Source organism: Sturnus vulgaris, chromosome 6, assembly GCF_052056855.1.
Source record: "Sturnus vulgaris isolate bStuVul1 chromosome 6, bStuVul1.hap1, whole genome shotgun sequence".
Lineage (NCBI taxonomy): Eukaryota > Metazoa > Chordata > Aves > Passeriformes > Sturnidae > Sturnus > Sturnus vulgaris.
In genome coordinates this window covers 3,737,959-3,756,799 of record NC_142248.1, presented here as the reverse complement: position 1 = coordinate 3,756,799, position 18,841 = coordinate 3,737,959, and the positions used below count along the sequence as shown (strand labels likewise).

The following is an 18,841-nucleotide window of genomic DNA, read 5'->3' as shown; positions in this document are numbered from 1 at the left end:
CGGTGCACTGTCTGGGGCAGAGCCAGGCAGGTGGAAGCGGCCGAGCTGGGGCACAAGGAGCACACTGCCCGTGCTGGGGAAGCTCCATGGCTCCTTCCCGGACAGAGGTGACCTGGGCGCAGGCTCTCCCTGGTGAGGTGATCACCGGGACACGGGCTGGAGCCGGGAGGTGCAGAAAGAGGACATGCAGAAGAGCCCAGCCTTGCGGACGCAGTTCTGGCAGTCGGGAAGAAGTGTTCCTTTCGCTTCCCCACGTCTCTTTTGTTTTCCGCAGCCCGACAAGAGGCTTCCAGTAAGCGGCAGGGGTGGGGGCAGAGCCCACCCGCACAAAGGCAGCTCCCCACGGGCTCTGTGACCGCTGTCACGCTTTTTCGCTCAAATCAACGCCAGCAGCGGATGACGTGGGGCTGGTGCTCCCCAGCCCCGGGGCTGATTGGTCCCAGCTCAGGTTTGAACGCCAAGGTGTCCTGGCAACGAGAAGCAGAGAGGCAGACTTTCCCATCCGCGCCGGGCTCCGGGAGCGCGGCGGGCGCTGGGAAGCGGCAGGAATCGCGGGCGAGGAGCAGCGCGCAGGGGCCCCGGCCCTCCTCAGGTACCCCGGCCCTCCTCGGGTACCCCGGCCCTCCTCAGGTAGCCCGTGCACCATCCCGGCCTGCCCCTGCCCCAGCACGGGCACCGGGATGAGTTTCACCAGGGTGGGTGCCAGCCCGCCGGGACTCCGCACGGGGGCTCAGGTGGCACCGGCGCTCCCGCACGGACACGGCTGCAGCTGGGAGTGGGGATGGGGATGGGGATGGGGATGGGGAAATCGCTGGTGTTTGGGGGGTCTGAGTGACCCTGCAGTGGGGTTTGGGGGAGGGATGCCTGGGGAGAAGCTGTACAGGGAAGGGGGAGTCAAGGAGCTTTCCAACTGTTGTGTGGTCAGGTCTCTTGCCCCAAGAGGATGGAGCAAGTGATTTTGGCTAGTTTTGTGTTCGCCTGATTAATCAAACTCACAGAAGCCCCGCAGGGCACCCGGGGCTCTGAGATGTGCTAGAAGAAGATGGCTTTACATTGAAATGAAACAGCTTTTCTTGCTGATAGAGCTCTGCTTTTGCCTCAGCACAACCCCCCTGCATGTCCGACCCTCTGGAGCTTGGGGGCTGAGGAGGGAAGGGCACCTCAGGGCTCAGCTGTGTGCAGGAAAGCAAAGGGCATTGCAGGGGCGTGCTATAAAGAGAAGGCTTTTTCCTCCGCCTGGAAGATGCGAGCAGAGATGTGAGGAGCTGGCTGGGGGAGATGTTTGCCGGCACGGGGAGGCAGCACTCGGCACAGTCCATTTTGCACTTGTCAAAACTAGCAGAGACATATCTGTGAAAATATGAGCCAGCCACTAATGACAGGACGTGTCCAAGCTGTCCAAGTGGAACAACCACCTCCACAGGGTAGTGGCCATCCCAGAGGAACTTCCTGGCTCAGTGGCAGGTGGTGAGCTTGTGGAAGGGCTGCTGTCCTGCATGGGTTCAGTGATACACATTGAAAAGCAGCACCACGACTCAGGTCTTGCTGCTGCAGGTGGGGGTTGAAGAGGGATAACAATGCCAAGACCTTGTGGATCACAGCCTGTGTTATTTATTAGAGCACAAGGCTAAGACCTGCCTGAACAATTCTTTCTCATAGACCCAAAGGCATGATGAGACTTGGAGATCACTCCTAGTATCATACTCATAGTAGAAGAGCAGTTCCTCAGCATCCCAGTGGCAGGGAAAGGCAGAGGGACATCACAAAACGAGCAGGGAGTGTTTTGCTGGCAGTGTGTTATTGCTGACCTGGATTTGCACTGATGACCTGGAGGGAGAAGATTAGCACAGTCAGCTTGTCCCAGGGCTGTGGGGGATTAAAGAGAGGGAAAGGGTCATGCCTGTTACATACATCATTTTTCTCTGTTTAAATGGGAATATGTAGCACAAGCTGTCAGGTTTTTTTTAAAATTATCCTGCAAACTGAGATGTTGCCAAAGTTTACAGTTGTGGAGTGGTGGGCTCTACAGCATTAGAGGGTCTGCCTAGAAAACCCAGTTGCTAGATCTGTGAGAATCAGTGATGCTTTTTGTATCTAAATGAAAGTTAAGAAAAAACATCTGTCCCATGTTGTAAGAGAAGGTTTGACCTAGATGAACCTGAAAACAAATAAAAATTTAAATTTGCTAAAGGTGAATTAAACAAACTGGGTATTTTAATTATTTTTCAACCATCATGCTTTAAAATTGAGCAGCTTGGGACTGGATGATGGTCCCACTTGAACCAACAGCTCTCCCTGCTCCAGTTAGTTCAAGTAAGACTTGTTTCTCTGAAGGGTTAAGGCCAGTACATTCTTCGGGCTTTATTAAACCCATGAACAGTAATGTCAGTCTGAAACCCAAGAGAGGGGAAAACATACCCACACCTTGCAGGCCATAAGCAGGAACAAATTCAGCTCACTCTGTATCTCCCCAACAATTCAGCTGAGGCAGTTTATGAACTGGGAACATTAGCCCCAGTGAGGCAGGACTCTCCCAGATTAAATAACATGTCAGTCATTAAATAACTCATCTTTCCTGGTATTTTATGGAATAAACAGTGCCTGTTGCTTGCTAATAGCATCTGCTTTTATTTGAGTGGGATTGTATTTTATAACAATCCTTCTGTTCAGTTTGCATATTTGCAGTGACCCCAGCAAGCAATCACTCCATGGCTGATAATGAATTCACTCCCAGAGGTTTAATGATGGTATTTACTGTAGGAGCTACCAGTTTTAGGGCTGTAGTGATTAGGGTGTGTTGATGGGACACAGGGCAGTTGGGTAATTGCTAGTGATGAGCCAGTGAACTCCCAGGTAATTGCACCTTACCTGGAGAGGTGTGCTGGCATGAGCGGTGTTTTAAAGACAAAGCTGTGAGGAGGATAAAGGACAGTCATTGTCTCCACATGACAGCTCTGAATCATGGACAGGAAATTATCCCTTCTCCTCACCAAGAAAAATAGTGCTTGGTCTGTTTTCTTTCCTGTTGCTTTCTTAAAGAAAATACAGACGTGGTAGGGACTTGTGTGCCTGTCAAGTCTGTGCCCCTTCCTTCTCTTCAGGTCATATAAACACTGTTGGGAAGTAGAGATGATCTGCTTGAGGACACCTACGAGTGTTGTGAAAATGGGTTTTGAGGGAAGGAAAGACAGACATACTCACTGACTGACCCTGGGAAGCCTGGCCTAGACCAAAGCTCAGTTTGACACCAGAGAGGCCTGGTGACAGAGGGACCCTGGCAAAGCTCACTCACCTGAAGGCTTCAGCATAAGCTCAGATTTCCTCCATAGATGTGAGGTCCAAGCAATCCTGGTTCCTAGGACAGCAGACATCACTAATAATGTTATTAAAGGGAGACAGTAATTTTACTTTTAATGAATGTGGGATCTACAGCAGTCGGTGCGGTCACTCGCTAGAGCCCCGTTGGCCCTTGGGCAAAATTTCTCAAGTCCCAGCCATTTCCATGTGTGTTTGGGCTCCTCAGGACATTACTCAGCCTGCATGTATGTGGATTTGGTAGTCCTCACCTGGCCCCAGTGTTTGAGGCTGCCTCCAGTGCTGCTCCAGGCTCCCCAACACCTGCGGTCTCCAGCCTTGGCACTTTGTGTTTGTTTGCCCTGCATACCCAGCAGTGGAGAAGCCAAAATTGCTTTGCCCTCCCTCCTCATGAAGCAGAGGACTGGAGACTTGATCCTTGTAATTGCCAGCTTCTCCTGCCCCTGAAAGGAGTAATCCCCAAAGCAATGGTGACACTAGAGTCCTCTAATGCTTCCTGAGTCTTCATCAGCAGGTCCTGGAGGGCTTTGGGAAAGATGCCATATGCCTCAAATCTATTTTAGGTCTGGGAGGGTTGAAGCAAAGCAAGGGGCAGAGCCTTGACCCACAGGAGTAGAGCAAATGGCAGGTTAAGGCTGGGGCAAAGGGACTGAGAGTGGTGCTCTCCCTTCACCCCAGGGAGGTGCTCCTTGGTGGGTCTGGAACCAGGAAAGCTCTGGTTAGGTGGCTCTTTATCTGCTAGAACCTTTTCATTTTGCCTCATGACTAAAAGACAAAGATGGAGAGTGTGTCTCTTCTCTCTGTATTAATGAGCTTTCCTCTCTCTCTCTCTGTAGCAAGAGAGAAAGATTGCTGCAAAACCAGCAAAACAAACTCTAGTACGAGATTGTTCCACTGATGGGGAGAAAATAAGTAGTTTGTGGACCCAGAACCTCCCAGGAGAGGGGCTGCTCTTGATCCAGCAATGATTTCAGGGGCTTAGCAAGTCAGAAGTGCCGACAATAAAGCTGTGGCAGGGCTATCAATGCATTAAGAATTTTGGGCAATCGGACCAGGTATTTCCAGGTACAAGCTGATAGAAATTATAGTGCTGGTCCAGGCTGCTGAAGCTCCATTGGCATGCCTGGAGCTACTCCACTGTTATGGCAAGTGATGGGAAAAGGAGTTTAAGCTGTTCTCATTCCACAGCCTGATCCAAGCACTCGCTGCTCCACCTTTTTTGTTGGCATGCACATTCCTCCAACTGCTTGATGCAGAGGCATTGGCCTGGTAGAAAAAAAAAAAATCAAACATTTTCTTCCCTGGGGATTTTCTTGAGTTGGACAGTCCTTGATTCAGTCCTACTCTCTGCACCAAGAGTAGTGCAGAGTGAAGAGAGGAGTGCAGGCTGTCATCCACCACTGCCTGCTTTGACCAGTCCAAAATACAGCTTGGATGAATGGAGGAATCCTTTCCCTTCTCTTACATGTGGTGCTCTTAGGGGAAAGGTATGCTGATCATGGACTTACAAACCACTGCCAGATGTTTGAAATGACATAGTCTAATTGTTGGTGCAGGACCACTCAGTCCAGTGGGTGTGACCTAAAGGAAATCCCTTGAAACCTCCTCTCTGGTACCAAGATGAGCACTGGGCTGTACAACACTAGTTTTGAACCTGAAGGTAGTGAGGTACCAGCAAAGATCAGAGCATGAGATTCAGAGGCAGGAACTGCTGAGTGTTGATCCTGGATCTACTGCCAGCTCTTTTTGCTCTCGGGCAAATTATTTAGCTTTCCTTTTCCCTGATCCCCTTCCATCCCCTGTCCAAGTCCTTTGTCACATGAGAGTTGGGAAGAAGCTTGCAAAACACCTGCTGAAGTGCTTTGAAGACAGAAAGCAGAATGCACAAATGGGAAATTGCATAGGCAATATAAACAAACCCGGCTATATGTTTCCTAGGCTAAATGAGGGAGGAGGAGGGGTTAACTGGTGGGTGGCACCCGTGTCCTAATTACAAGGCTTGTCTCTGGATCCCTTCGTGTGAAGCATCCTCTTGGCTGAAAAACAGCTGATATAGTCACACCTGAGCAGAGGTAGGGGAGGAAAAACTTGTCACACGAGTGAACCAGGGTGGGTGGAAATTTCCTTTGGGGGGAAGGGGTGAGTGGTGGTGGCAGCAGTGGGTTGGAGATGGCCTTCTGGACCACCTACTGGGCCTGCTGTACCTCCTCTTTCTTGTCTGGTGCGTTTTTCCAAGTGGTTGCTCTATGGTCTTGAGGATCCTATGAGAGCTAGGAAAGTCCTTCGTGTACGTGCCATTAGACCCTGCTTATCCTCTCTGACACCTGATTCAGGGGGATAACTTCTGGCATTTTAGTAGTCTTTTTGTCCCACACCAGTTTGCCAACTCAAAAAGCAGCACAGCCCCAAGGTTGAAGATTGGATAAGGAAATCATGAGTGTGCTTTGCTTTCCGAACTTTTCCAGCATTTCAGGGTCACATCTGTAACACGTCTTTGCAACAAACCTGATGGCTCATGTTTACGTGCTAAGAGAAGTGAGATATCCACACAAACAGCTACTGTTGAGGAGACAAGAAACACGGCAGATGCCGTGAGGGCTGATAGACCTTCCAAGCTCAGCCCCAGACAGGTGTCTTGGGCCTCTTGCACAGCACCTGTGGTTCCCTCCTTACTGCTGCTTTTTGCGTTTCCCTTGTGCTTGTGACCTTGCCCGAAATCTAGGTTATTCTTGCAGGTGTAGCACACTCTGAAGAGCACCTGGAATATGTTTGCAGGTCTGGCTCCTTGTTCTGGCCAAGTGATTTCTTCCTGATCAGGGAAGTGCAGGTTCGGCTGCCTGGGACCAGGGAAAGCAATTGCAATTCATGCCTCTGCCTTCGATGCTTTGTAGCTTGGGCAAAAATCAGCCCAGCCAGGACCAGTTGCATGAGGACATGTGAGTGCCTGAAGATGCAGGCTGATATCTGCATGCTCTTTATTTTGCATTTGACCTGCGTCTGGGAATTTTGTTTCATGTTTGGGATATAGGAAGAAGCATTTTTTGTCTCTCCTTTTATTAGTATTCTCCAGCCTGAAAGCTGCTAGGGTAGGAGATGTCCCCATATGTGTGCAAGTGTATGCTGCAGCCCTGATCTCAGCTGGAGACCTGTGTTGAGCCACCCTAAGCCAGCCTGGGAGCTGAGTGGCTGAGATGCTCTTTAAGCCATGCAGAGCTCCATGTAGTGGAGGGTATTTTTTTCCCCAATGAGCATTTGATTCCCGCAGTACTATGGGAAAAGGGACATATCTGCACCACCTGGGTGTTCCTCCATCACTTGCTGGGGCCGAGCAGCACCTGCTTAGAGCCAGTGTTTTGCCTAGGAAGCCCCTGAGGGCTGCTGAATGTGTCTGCTGCCTGGTTTCTCCCTTAGTTAGTCTGCATGTAGCAGCCTGGGAGATTATTGCCCCCACCCATCCAGCTTGCCAGACAGATGTTAGAGCTGGTGATGGATATATCTGCTCTCAGATTAAAAAGCAGTTTAAAACGCATCCCTTGCCAGCTGTGGCCCTCTGCCCTGTTAGCTTTCAATTGCTCTCTGGCAGAAATCCTTTTTAGTGTTTTTTTGTTGCTTTTTTTTTTTTTTTTAACTTAGCCCTACCCTTTCCTGCAGTCTTCTTGTGCTGTTCTCTGCCTGGCAGAGCCCCAGCAGCAGCCCCCGGGCTATGTGGCACGTGTAGTGGAAACGACTTTGGCTGCCTGGGATGGTTTAGCAGGGAGTCCAGGTGCTGTACACAGTACAGTGGGGAGGAGTAGACGCCTCCGGATGGAAGTTAGAGATCTCTTCCTCCTCCCTTTTTTCTCCTGAACCCAGCAATTCAGTGGTTGTGTCAGCATAACTCGATAGCATGGGGATAGAGAGAAGCTGGAGCCTCCACAGCACAAAGCAAAAGCCTCAGTTTGCTCTCAGGAGCAGGAAACTGTCGCCTGGTGATAAAGGGAGAAAAGGAGCTGCATGGGGAGGACACCACAGGACAACTCCTTCAGGGGAGAGTGGGTGCTTTCTTCTCTGCACTGGACATTTATATATCAACTTGTCCTGCCCTGATGTCTCTGCATGGGCGATCTTGCCCTTAGTTTGGGTTTTACCAAGGCCCTTGAGAGCTAGTCGTCCCCATGCTGCCTTTCCCGGGCTTCTCATCCTGCCAGAGCCTGTAACAGCATGGGCTGTGGTGCAGGTCTCATTCCTTTCCTCAGTTTGCCCTGCAACAGTGGCAGGATGTGCTGGTCGCTGCAGCCAGATTAAAGGCTGGTAAGATGCCCTTTTGCCAAGGTAGATTTAAAGGTCTAAGAGCAGCAATGCTCAAAAAAATACCTTCTCTCTTGGTTGGAGGTGTGGGTGAGAAATTCTGTCTCGGTGCTGATGCTGTTGGGACAGGGATGCTGGGATGGCTCTGCCTGCATTAGTCACGGTGGTGGAGGGGAAACCCATAACATGAAAACATAAATTTTATGTGTTCAATAGATAGATAAGCGTTCCTTCTACCAGCATTCCTGTAGCTCCTTCTACCATCCTCCTTCCCCACCTCCTCCCAGATTTTACCAGCCTAATCTGGAATTTTCTGTCCAATATTTATTTTTCATTACTAAGACTTGAAATAATTGCATTTTCAAGCAGCCAGTGACTTCTTTTCTCTAAAAAACTTTGTTTTTCCCTGAAGTCAGCTCAGAGCACCTGTCTCTTGGAAAACCAGGCCCCTTTAAGATGTCTCAGGCTGCTTTGAATCACTAATTGCTTCTGAATAGGCAGGCCAAATGTTTTATCACTTCAAACTCCCATAGCAATGCAAATCTATACAGCTGAGAAGCCTCTTTCCATGCATGGGGGTGATGGGTAAAGATAAGGATTAAAAATAGAAACAAATTCAGCCCTGGGGTCCTCTTTGTTCCTCCCTGCCCTCGGTGGGGTTGCCAGGGCTACATTTGTTCCCCTGCATCGTTTTTGGATGAGATCCAGTGCCCCTTGAATGCAAAGTTGAGAGGTGCAGTGGCGGGAGAGGGCTGGATGAGGTCCTAGGTACATACATATTTCATTGCCCATGCCAGCCTCTGTATTGTTTTCTCTCTCTGGTTTCACAAAGGTGGTGTTTTCTAAAACTCCCACTTGTTGAGGGCGACACAGTCCAGCCTTCATCCCGTCTAAAGTTTCTGGCTTTTCAGTTGTTTCCCACTCTGAATGGCAGCCAGGCATCTTTCCCATGCCTGGGGGGAGAAGGGGGATGCTTGGTAGGAAAGCAGGGCTGGCCAGAGTGCTGTTTGGAGGGGACTGCTCGGGGCTGCTGTGTGTGTTTGGGGCTGTGCTGGCTCACACACACTGCAGGAGACGAGCAGCACTTTGCAAAGCCTCCCTGCTACAGGGCTGGCCCGACTTCTTTAAGTAACCCACAGCCTGAAGGCAAATATTGACTATTAAGAGGTGGAAAATCTCGGTGAGCAAGGGCAGTCTAAATCCTCCTTTTTGCTTAGGTCGCCTGTTATTAGAGCTGCCTGCTGTGTGCTGAGTACGGCTGTGCTCAAAAATTGCCAAGAGCTCAGCATTATGGAAGCAAAAGCCAATTTACTGACTTTCCAATAGAAAGGAAGATACATGCTGAATGTGCATCTGTTGGATGATATTTCTGTTTCAGGCATGCCACTAACATACAAATGGAAAAGCGACTTTGCATGATTTATGTAGTTACTAGGAAAACCTGGGTTAAGTGATTCTTTGTAGAGTATTGGGCACTATTTATTCTTAGCAGAGTAAGTTATAAAATCTATTTTCTATTTATCTCCCCAAACAAATTCCAGTTGATATTACCTATCCTACTCTAGTACTCTGGACATGGAGAGCAGATAAATATCCTGACAAATAACATCTTCATGTAAAATCGATAGCTAATAAGAAATCAGTCCCTTGAAGATGATAGCAATTTATCCTTAAAATTAAAATAAAGACTGCAAAATTTTGTCAAAGAGGAAAACAAAAAAATCTCTCTTCTTTGTTTAGGTATTATTTGTGTGTTTCAGGTGCATATAGGACCCAGTCAGGACTTGATCAGCTAAAGATAACTATTGCTATCTTCATTGTACTTTTAAAAAAGACAGCTGCTTTCCCACCAGACTGGGATTTCCAGGGAGGCACTGAGGAACTGGAATGATTTTAGGCCTTCAATGCTATTCTCCAAAGACCTTTGACTCAAAAGGACTGAAACTCAGGCTTAAATCCTGCAGGGGTTTAATTCTTCAGTGTTGGGTTCTAGCCCAGGGGTAATTATCTTACTGAATTGGGATCTTCATATGTAACCCTGGTCTTCCTGGCAGGGAAAAAAAAAATTAAAAGAAAGGTTTCGAGTATAAAAAGGACAATTGTAAACTAGGAAGCTTGCTTGTACTTTACAAGCTAGTGTGTAGAGGTGGCCTTGGATGTCCAAGTCAGTACCAAAAGCAATCCAGGCTTGGGACTCTCCTTATTTCTGCCCGAGGTCCCCATTTGGGTACCAGCAAGGCACGGAGCTGGTGCAAGACTCTGCTCTGACACCTGGCAGCAGCAGAGCAAGGTGTGGGAGGGCACCTGCAGGGCAGGTGGTGTGAGAGGGCTGTGAGGCTGGAGATGTGGAATGGGGGGGATTCTGGGAGCACAGCCTGGCAGGTGGCTGCTGAGGCATGGTGGTGGAAAAGCAATTAGGGGCCAATAGGAATGGCACAGGTAGAGGTGTCCTAAAGGGTGGAAGCTGTGCCAGGCTCAGGTGCCCTCCCAGCTCGAAACTAGGAGCCCAGGCAGGGAAGGAGGGGGAATAGCTGGAGCAAGAACCAGAAAAACCTGTTCACGCCAGCCTGGGATTCACTTTACTCACACTGCTTTAAAACAGGTCAGGTTTGCTTTGGTTTCCAGGCAAAGATGGCCAAACTGCCTAAGGACTCTTTACAGCTCCGCTCAGAGCAATTCCAAGCTCCTGTGTGCCTGCTCCCTGTGTCACTGCCCCCGTGCCCTCCTACCCACCACCAGTGCAAGGCCTTTCCTGGGATTTAAGCCTTTTAAAGCAAAGGCTGGGCTGGAGGCATGCACAAGGACGTGTTCCCCAGCTCACCTGAGGGGTGGCAACTGTGAATGGTGGGATCATATCTAGGCACTCTCACATCTTGACTTGCCACAAGCTTTGGAGCTCACACAGCAAGTTTGCTGCTTGAAGCCGGAGGGGAGACTGCATCTGGGGATGCTCCCCATTGCAAAGGAAGAGCGATCTGCCTCCCCCAGATGCTATCAGAGGTGAGAAGCTCATGGCAGTGGTGCAAGCTGTTCTGCTGCAGCTCTCATCCACATGCACCAGGGTCAGCCTCACATGATTTATCAGGTTATTATAGTCAATTTCAACTGGGTGTGAGTAGCAAAGATGAAACCACATTTTTGTTGGGAAGAAGGAGCTAACAGAGTTAGATATCAGATTGTCAGAGGCTAATGGCTGTGTCTGCTTATTCGGTAGCAATAACAGTAATTTACCTTTGAATCGCAATAATTCATCATAACGCTTCCCACCTACCTCATGAACCCTTGCTGCTTATCTCAACCCTCTTGTTCAGGGATCTGAAAGTATTTCATAAACATTAATTAATTATTCCTCCACACCCCTGGAAGCAAAGTAAACATGATCCCAATTTTGCAGCTCCAGAAGCTGAGCTCACCTAAAGAGATAATAACTGAGCAGGGGTGCAGGAGCCCAGAGCACAGGTCCCTGTCCCAGCTTCGACCAGAAGCACCTTCCTGCAGAGTGCTCTGCAATATGGGCACTGGGGACGTGATCCAGGGTAGTTCAGCCCTTCATCCCTGCACATTCCTGTGCTTGACCCCATTTGCAGATGGCAGGAGAGGTGTGAAAAGGGTGAGTGATGCACCTGCCTTGGAGATGTGTCTCACACTCATCACTATCTCATCACCTTCCAGCCTCCACCACAGGGACCAGGCACCTGCCGGTGTGTGAAGCACCTGCCATTATTCACAGTAGGACTCTCCCTTTTTTTAATGACTGCCTTAATGACTCTAATCTGTCGGTGTGAATGCGGTTAATCCCACAGCTCTAGGGACGAGTAGTTCAGAGAGTTTCCCCTCCTGCCTTCTCTCACCTCACTTTGCATCCTAACCTAATGCTTCAGCACGGAGATGAGCTGGTGAGACCTGTGGTAAAGCAGAAGGCACCGCCCCTGTCCTGGCTTGAAAATCGGGCTGCTTTGAGTAAATATCCAGGACACAACAATTACAAATCAGGCCATCTCTCTCCAATGTCCCAGCTAAGGGATGTGACATGTGAGCTACATCCTGGAACGAGATGCTCGACGTTAAACTTTGAGCTCAAGTGCCTTGGTGGATCGTGGCCCTTGAGGAAGAGGGAGCCCGTCACCCTGGATGTGGTGACAAAGGTGTAAATTAGGGGGAGGATGTCCCCTGCAAATAATGAACTTTGGCAGTGGAGGGAAGGATGAGACACCAAAGGTCCATGCCGGGCCAGCCTGTTGGAAGGGGAATTTTTTTCTTCCCCTGAAACCAGCAGTTGACTTTTGGAAGCCAATGGGTTCCAGCATCAGAGCAGGAGGAGGGTCGTGTTTCATAGACAAGTCATGGTGGATTAAATGTGAATGAATCTGCAGTGTGATGGACAAATGGGATCAGTGCTGGGAACCCCGGCTCCTGGTGGGGGATGGATTAGTTATGGACACCGGTGCCTTTGCAGGCAGGGAGGGAGTGAATGGCAAGGCAGGGAGATTTCCAGCATTGCCCTGCCCGTAGCACTGAACGAAAGAGACATCTCCGGGCTCAAAGAAGAGAGGTCAAGCCTAGACAAACACCGGCTTGGTCCCCCATCAGAGAATCATTGAGGCATGAAGAAAAACTTTAACAGCTGCAATGCTGCTTTTGAACCTGCTAGTAAAAGGGAGGGTCAGGAGGTCAAAACTTTCAATGCCTCTGGGAAGAAGAGGACTTTTCCCCACAAGCCTTTGAAAAACCGAACTAAATTAGCATGACCACACTGCTAAATGCTTGGGAAACCTGAACGGCTCGGGTCACAGACTACCCGAGCAGCAGAATGGCAAAGAGCTGTTGCATTCCCATACTCAACAGCCATAATTAATGAGGCTATTTCCTAGGCGAAAAACAGATCTTCTGCCCAGCACCTGGAGGGGAAACACAACCCTAGGGGATGTGTCCTGGGCCTCTTCTCCTGCTACTGTTGTGTTTTCCCCTTTCTGTTTCTCCCATCCGTTTTGTCTCTCTCACTTCCATCCACCACTGTTCCAGCTGTTCTTTCCTCTCCTGCTCCCGATGTCACACAGCTCAACTTGCTGTTTGAAGTGGGGAATGGCAATGAAGTTGTAATGATCCAGCCATGCTCTCCCCCGGGGTTGCTGAATGGGAATGCAGGAGTTCCAACCTAATTCGAGCACATTTTTTCCTATTTGTTATTGCAAAAGGGATATGTAAGAACCCTCCTCCTAATTTTAAGTTACTCACTTCCACTTTGAAGGTAGATTTTGCTTGTTGGGGTCTTTGGCAAGAGCCATTCTAGCAAAGACCAGGCAATGCAGATTTCTGGAGGCTGTAGAGACCTGGAACGTTTGACTCTGGCTCTATCGGGGTCAGATATTTTTTATTCATTTTGTACTGTGAGTGTGCTGGGCACCATTTTCATGATACCCTTTGCAGGTCTCCCTTCACAGCTCCCACCACCAGAGTGTGGAAATCAGAGAGGCATGTGCAGACCTTGGGGTGGCTGTCAGTGTTTTTGGGAAAGGGCTGTGTGCCTACACATGGCAATCCAAAGCCATCAGAGCTGGGTGGCCAATGATTTGGACTGCAATTCTGCAGGCTGCTGGTGAGCATCCCCATTCCTTGCATCCACAGGAGATAAGGGCCCAGCAACTTTTCCAGGCTTGCTGCAGAGGTGGAAGGAAGAGTCCCTATTAGGAATAAAGCAGAAGAATGGGAAATGCATCACATTTCAGAGGCCAGAAGCCCTGCCCTTGAAGGAGAACAGCTCATCTCCCCACCAGACCAAGGTCTCTCCTTCCTGCAAGCCCGAGCCCAAGCAGGGCTGTGGGTGGAAATGAGGGGGTTCAGTCTGTAGTACCCTGGCAGTCAGCTGCAGGGTTCTGCAGTGCCAAGCCCCGATTTGGCTTTCCTGTGATGCTGCAGGATCTTTTCTTTCTCGTGTCTCTTGTTGTCCTAGAAACAGAGGAAAAAATTCTTCCAGAGAAGCCCTTTTGTTACACTTGAGGCAGCATCTTCTGTCTCTCACCAAAACAGTGTATGGTCACAAAATAAAACCCTTGCCAGAAAACATATGGTGAGTTCAAAATCTTCCAAAGAAACCTGGAAAAACTTAATACCCTCCAAACCTTCCAAAAGCCCTAGGAGTACTGAAAGGGTCAATGGGCATTTTGTAACACTGCTACAAATGTGTGTTGGGCAACAGAAGGCAGTACTCTTGTGTGTATATAAATGTGTGTGTGTGTGTATATATATATTTAGAGATGTAATTATAAGTATTATTTATATATATTGTTGAGAGAGAGAGAGAGAGAGGTCCTCACTTCCAGCTTTGGATTACAGCTTTTGAGGTAGAGGGTGTCTGCTGGAAGAGAAAGTCAACATGCCATATGGTACTGGCCACTTTCCTCTCCTGGTGCCAGGGCTTTCCTGGAAATGCTGGGATTTTGGGGGCAATTGTCTTTATTTGAGAGGGAAGTTCATCTTCTGGGGAAAACGTGCCCTTCTATGTGCTCAGCCAGACAAGGGATGCACTGTGTCATTTCTCTGAGGCACATGAAATGTTGTAGCTGTGTCAGGAAAAGATAGTCACTGTCAAATTTCCTGAGGCTTGCAGGATCTGGAGGCACATTCCCATGGCCTCAAGGAGTCCATGGCAAGGGGCAAAGGAGAGGAAAGCAGGCAGGAAGGTTTGACAGCCATGATGCTGCTCACATCCACCTTCTGTGGGGAGCAGAGAATGTGGGGCACCTCAGGAAATCTGGCTTCCTACTCTTTCCTTTTAGAAATGGGCCCGGAAAAGAAACTTTCCTCTACTTTTCCCTCCCAACCACAGCTCAGGGGGTTTTGGGTTTGTGCCGAAAGCCAAAACCCAACAGGTCTGTAGATTCTGGTGCCTCAAATACCCATTTTCCCCTCATGCCCCACACCAGCCATGGACTGTAGCACGGACTAACACTGCTGGGCTTTTGGGTGGGTCCCAGGGAAGATGTGGTCTGCTAAGAGAGGCTATGGCTGGTGACCTGCTGATTACCCTCAGCAGGTTTGTACTCAGGAGGGGGTTTTGTGCAAACATATTCTGCCAGGACACTTCTTGTTGTGCTCCTGAGAACAAAAGTGAGACAGCATCATCTTCTTTGAGGAAACTCAGATAGGATTGCTATCTCATCTGCTGCTGGAGAGGCCAAAGGACCTGCTTGGTTATGATTCAGCTGCTCAGGATGCTGAGACAGCATTGCTCTCCTTCCTAAAACAGCCTGGCTGCTCAGTGTACAATGAGGACATGACTTGTCAAAACTCTAAGATACACCTGTAGAAAAACCAGCAAGGAACCAGTGGGCACAAACTCAGAAATCAGCTCAGTCACTGTTCCTGGTCAGTCCCTGAACATGGCCTCAACATCACAGGGACTTTAAGAATAAATCTGAAGGTGGCTGAGACAGAGCTATGGCTGGAGAAGATGGTCCATGAGCCTGGAAAAGCTCACCAGTGTGAAACTCTACGTTGGACATTTTCATCCATCTTAGTTGATGGAAGCTGTGAAGAACTCTTCATAGGGTGAGGAATCAAGGGATCGTGCAGATATGTGAGTCAGAGTTAGTTTATTTATTTTTCACAGCAATAATGTTACAAATGAAAAGAGATTTCCAATCTTTTTACAACCTGCTAAAGGTAGAAGGATTTAAAAGTCAAAATCTTTTTCTTAACAGAAAGGCAGCCATCCTTTGCTAGTGGAAAGTCAACCTCTGCTGAGCTTGTGTCCGATTGGGATCTCAGAAGAGTATCCAACCTATTAAATAAGATATGTATCTCCTGAGAACAGCCTTTGTTGTTTTCTTTTATAGATCTTTGTTCCTCCTGTGCTGTAAGGTCCCCAGGGCATGGCCTGTGTTACAGAGTGCCAGATGTACTATCTGATTTTAGGAGATCATAATTATGAGGAATATGTCAGAACAACAGAAAACTTCATTTAAAAACCCAATTAAATCTGCCGAGTGACAGCTATGGACTTGTATGTTGCATCACCTCCTAATCCCAGCAGCTTCCATGTAGAGAAGGGAATAGTTAAAGATATAATAAATCTTATATAAGGATATCATAAGACCCAAATGAGATGGGGATTTTTCTGACCATAAGTTAAAATTAACATGCATTTTGTGGTGGAGCAGCAAACCCGAGATCTGGTTTGGGGCAGTCACCTTGGGATCCAGGGTCTGATGGGTGGGTTATCCTTTCTCGTGAGCAGTAGGACATTTCACAAGAAATTCTGGATAAAGAAATATAAAGGTAACTGTGTGTCTGTCACTGGGGTTGTGCCAGCACAGGCCTTGCTGGAGCACCTTCACCATCACAGACGTCGAGGATGGGATGCTGATGCCATCACAGCCACCCCCATTGCTTGGAGGGCCATGAAGGAAGGACACTGGCATGCAGGGTGGGGCGAGCTTTCAGGTGGGTTTTTTGAAAGTTAGGATGGGAAAAGCTGACAGAAGGAGGAGGTGAGAAGTTTCCAAAGCCCTCCAGCACGGCAGCAGACACCTGCTTCTTCCCAAACCGGCTGAACCTGTCTCCCTGCCGTCATCTCTCTGCGGTTTTAGGGCGTTCTAAGCCCCTGGCCAGCTGAAGGACATGGGGCTCGAGGGCTGCACCCTCCTCGTGCACCAGGCCAAGCTCTTCCTCTCTGAAAAGGGATTGTTTTTTCTATCCTGCTCAGGGAGCTGCTGTCGGACAGGCTGAGCACTTTCAGGCAGGAATGAGCTGCTCGTATGGTCCCCACAGAGCCAGGAGTCAGGGATAGGGAAGTACTTGGTTTGGTTTTAGGAAAGGAGTTTTTGAGTCTTCTTTTAAAAAACATGATAATGTTTTCAGATTATTTTTTTAAGACAAGTTAATAGCCTTTTTAAATAAAAGGAGAATTCAATACTTTTTAAAAGGTATTTTAAAAGTTTTATTTTTATTGCAGGGTTTAAGACTTTGGGGGGAAAGGTAGAATTTATGAGTTGTTAAAAAAATAACCAAACAGGAGAATTTAGGACTTGGTTTTAAAAGGAGATTTTTAATTTATTACTTTTTTAGACGTTTTATGACTTTTTTAAAAAGAGGAGAATTTAAGGTCGTTCGGGGAAGGTTTTAAAAGAAGCGTTTAAGATTTTTTCATTTTTTAAAGGAGAATTTCAGACTTTTTTTTTTTTTTAACAGCCGAGGTGATGCGGGGGGGGGGGTTGGTGTGTGGGGCGGGGCTCACCTGGCGGGGGCGGCGCTCACCTGGCGGGGCGGGGCGCGGGGGGCGGGGCTGGGGCCGGCGCGGCTCCGCTGCGGAGCGCAGGGAGCGGAGCGGAGCGGCCGCCGCCGCCGCCGCCCAGCGCAGGAACCGGAGCCGCAGCCGCGCTGCCGTGGCCGGGCCGGCGGCAGGTGAGTGCTCCCGGGAGCGGCAGAGCCGGGCCGGGCCTCCCGGGCAGCGGCTGCCGCTGCTTTGCAGCACCGGGCGCGGCCCTGCCCTGCCGCAGCCGGGCCGGTACCGCCGGGAGCGGCCCCGAGCTGGGGTCTGCGGCCGAGGCGGGGCCGCTGGCCGCGGGTGGCCGCGGACAGAGCCGTCCCCGGGGCAGCCGGCGCCTCGCCCCGCCGGACAGGGCCCACGGGGCTGCAAAGTGGGGCAGGGGCGGCGAGCAGCTGGCTTGGGGCAGGGCGCCGCAGGAACCCCGGATCCCGCAGGGAGAGCCCGGGCTGGGGTGACTGGGGCCGGCGTTCGGCACTGGCGAGAGCCCGAGCCCCGCTGCCACCTGCCCGGTGCCGCCCCGGTCGTGTCGCGGTGTTTGCCTCCCACCTGCCCGAGGCGCTCGGAGCAGCACCGGCCGCAGCACCGGGCCCCGCCGGCAGAAGAGCACCGCGAACCCGGCGGGAGCCGCAAGTGCTGGCCAGAGCCCCCGGCGGAGGAGCCGAGCCCTCGTGGGGGTCTCGGCTGCCCGTGCCAGGAGCCTCCTCCCCTCGCATCCGTGCGGCGAAACCGTCCGTCCTTTCTCCCTTCCGAGACGTCTCCGTCTCCCCGAGGAGAGGGGTTAAATTCCTCGATAAGAGCCGGGCTCCAGCCGCATACTTCTGATGCCTTCCGTGAACTCTGCCGGCAGGTTGGCAGGTTGTTTCGTAACTCCACTTGTGGCCTGCTGCGGGGAGGAGGGGCGGGGGGACGGGACACCAAACTCCTCTCCTGCCTTTTTTTCCCTGCCCTGCAACAGCACTTTGTAATTGCAGGTTAAAACCCCAAACGTGGGTTCAAGGGCATGGTGCGGAGGAAAGGGTCAAAGCCGTGCGCCTCACTCCGAGTGGCTGCCTCAGGCACAGCCCGTGGCACTCCCCTTGGGATGGCCGATTTCAGGAGAAATTAGGCGGAAACGGGTGAGAAATGGTCGAAAGAGGCGAGACGGGAGCTTTGGCTGGTGCTCGCCGTGAACCGGGGCCAGCTGCCCGGGATGCCGGTGCTAACGGCACCGTGCTCTGCCGGGACTTGCCAGGCAGGCACCGGCCCCGGCCCCGGGAGCGTGTGGGAGCACGAATGCCGGAGCTCCGCTGTCAGATGGTGGGGCCCTGGCGCCTGCCGGAACGGGGCAGCGGTGCTGCACACACACCTGTCAGCCCTGTGGGGAGCTGCACTCCTCATGAGGCAGGAATTGCAGCTCCTCTTATGGAGAGGCGAGCAAACCGTGAGCACATGCTGTATCTGCAGCGGGTAGGAGTGGGAAGCGTTTTCCGAACGCTGCTTGTTTTCCTTATCAGGCAGTGCTGGTGGTGTCTTCTCAGAAAGGGGCTGGGGGGGGATGTTCTTACCTTCTGTTGGTGCTGTTGGAATGCCAGGAATCCTCCCACATCCCAGTTATCTGCTGAGGGGGAGCCTGAGCACGGTGCCTGGACTCCCTCTCAGCATATCTCTGCCGGTTTCCCCATGCCCTCTTGAACGAAATGGCGTGGAAATCCAGAAGCTGCCACAAGTGCTCGCATCTTCCTGAAGCCTTTCTTCCACCACGTCGTACAAAGTTGCAAGGGCAGGGAGAGCTGCTTGCAGCACCTGTGCATGCCCAGCACTCACAGCATTGAGCACTGCGATTCCCTGGATCCTGCACTATTTCCTAGCAAGGGCATGCCAGTTGTTCTAAAATATAAAAAACTATTTGCAAATGAGTGTGAGAGGGACATGGAAAGTAGTTTTACTCAGGTCTTAAAGAGGCAGACGCGAGCAATAATCTGGCAACATGTG

General features: G+C 50.4%; 1 protein-coding gene across 2 annotated transcripts in view; it reads left to right on the top strand.

Annotated features, from left to right (window-relative positions):
• The first annotated feature begins 491 nt into the window (after positions 1-491).
• RASSF7 (Ras association domain family member 7) overlaps positions 492-18,841 on the top strand; it is a 33,634-nt gene continuing 15,284 nt past the window's right edge. Inside the window, exon 1 of one of the 2 annotated variants that reach the window (XM_088166730.1) lies at positions 492-592. The gene's annotated coding sequence lies outside the window, so the exon portion shown is untranslated. Of the gene's footprint in view, positions 593-16,914; positions 17,005-18,841 lie in introns of those variants that run through there. The other variant, XM_088166731.1, reaches the window with a different exon arrangement.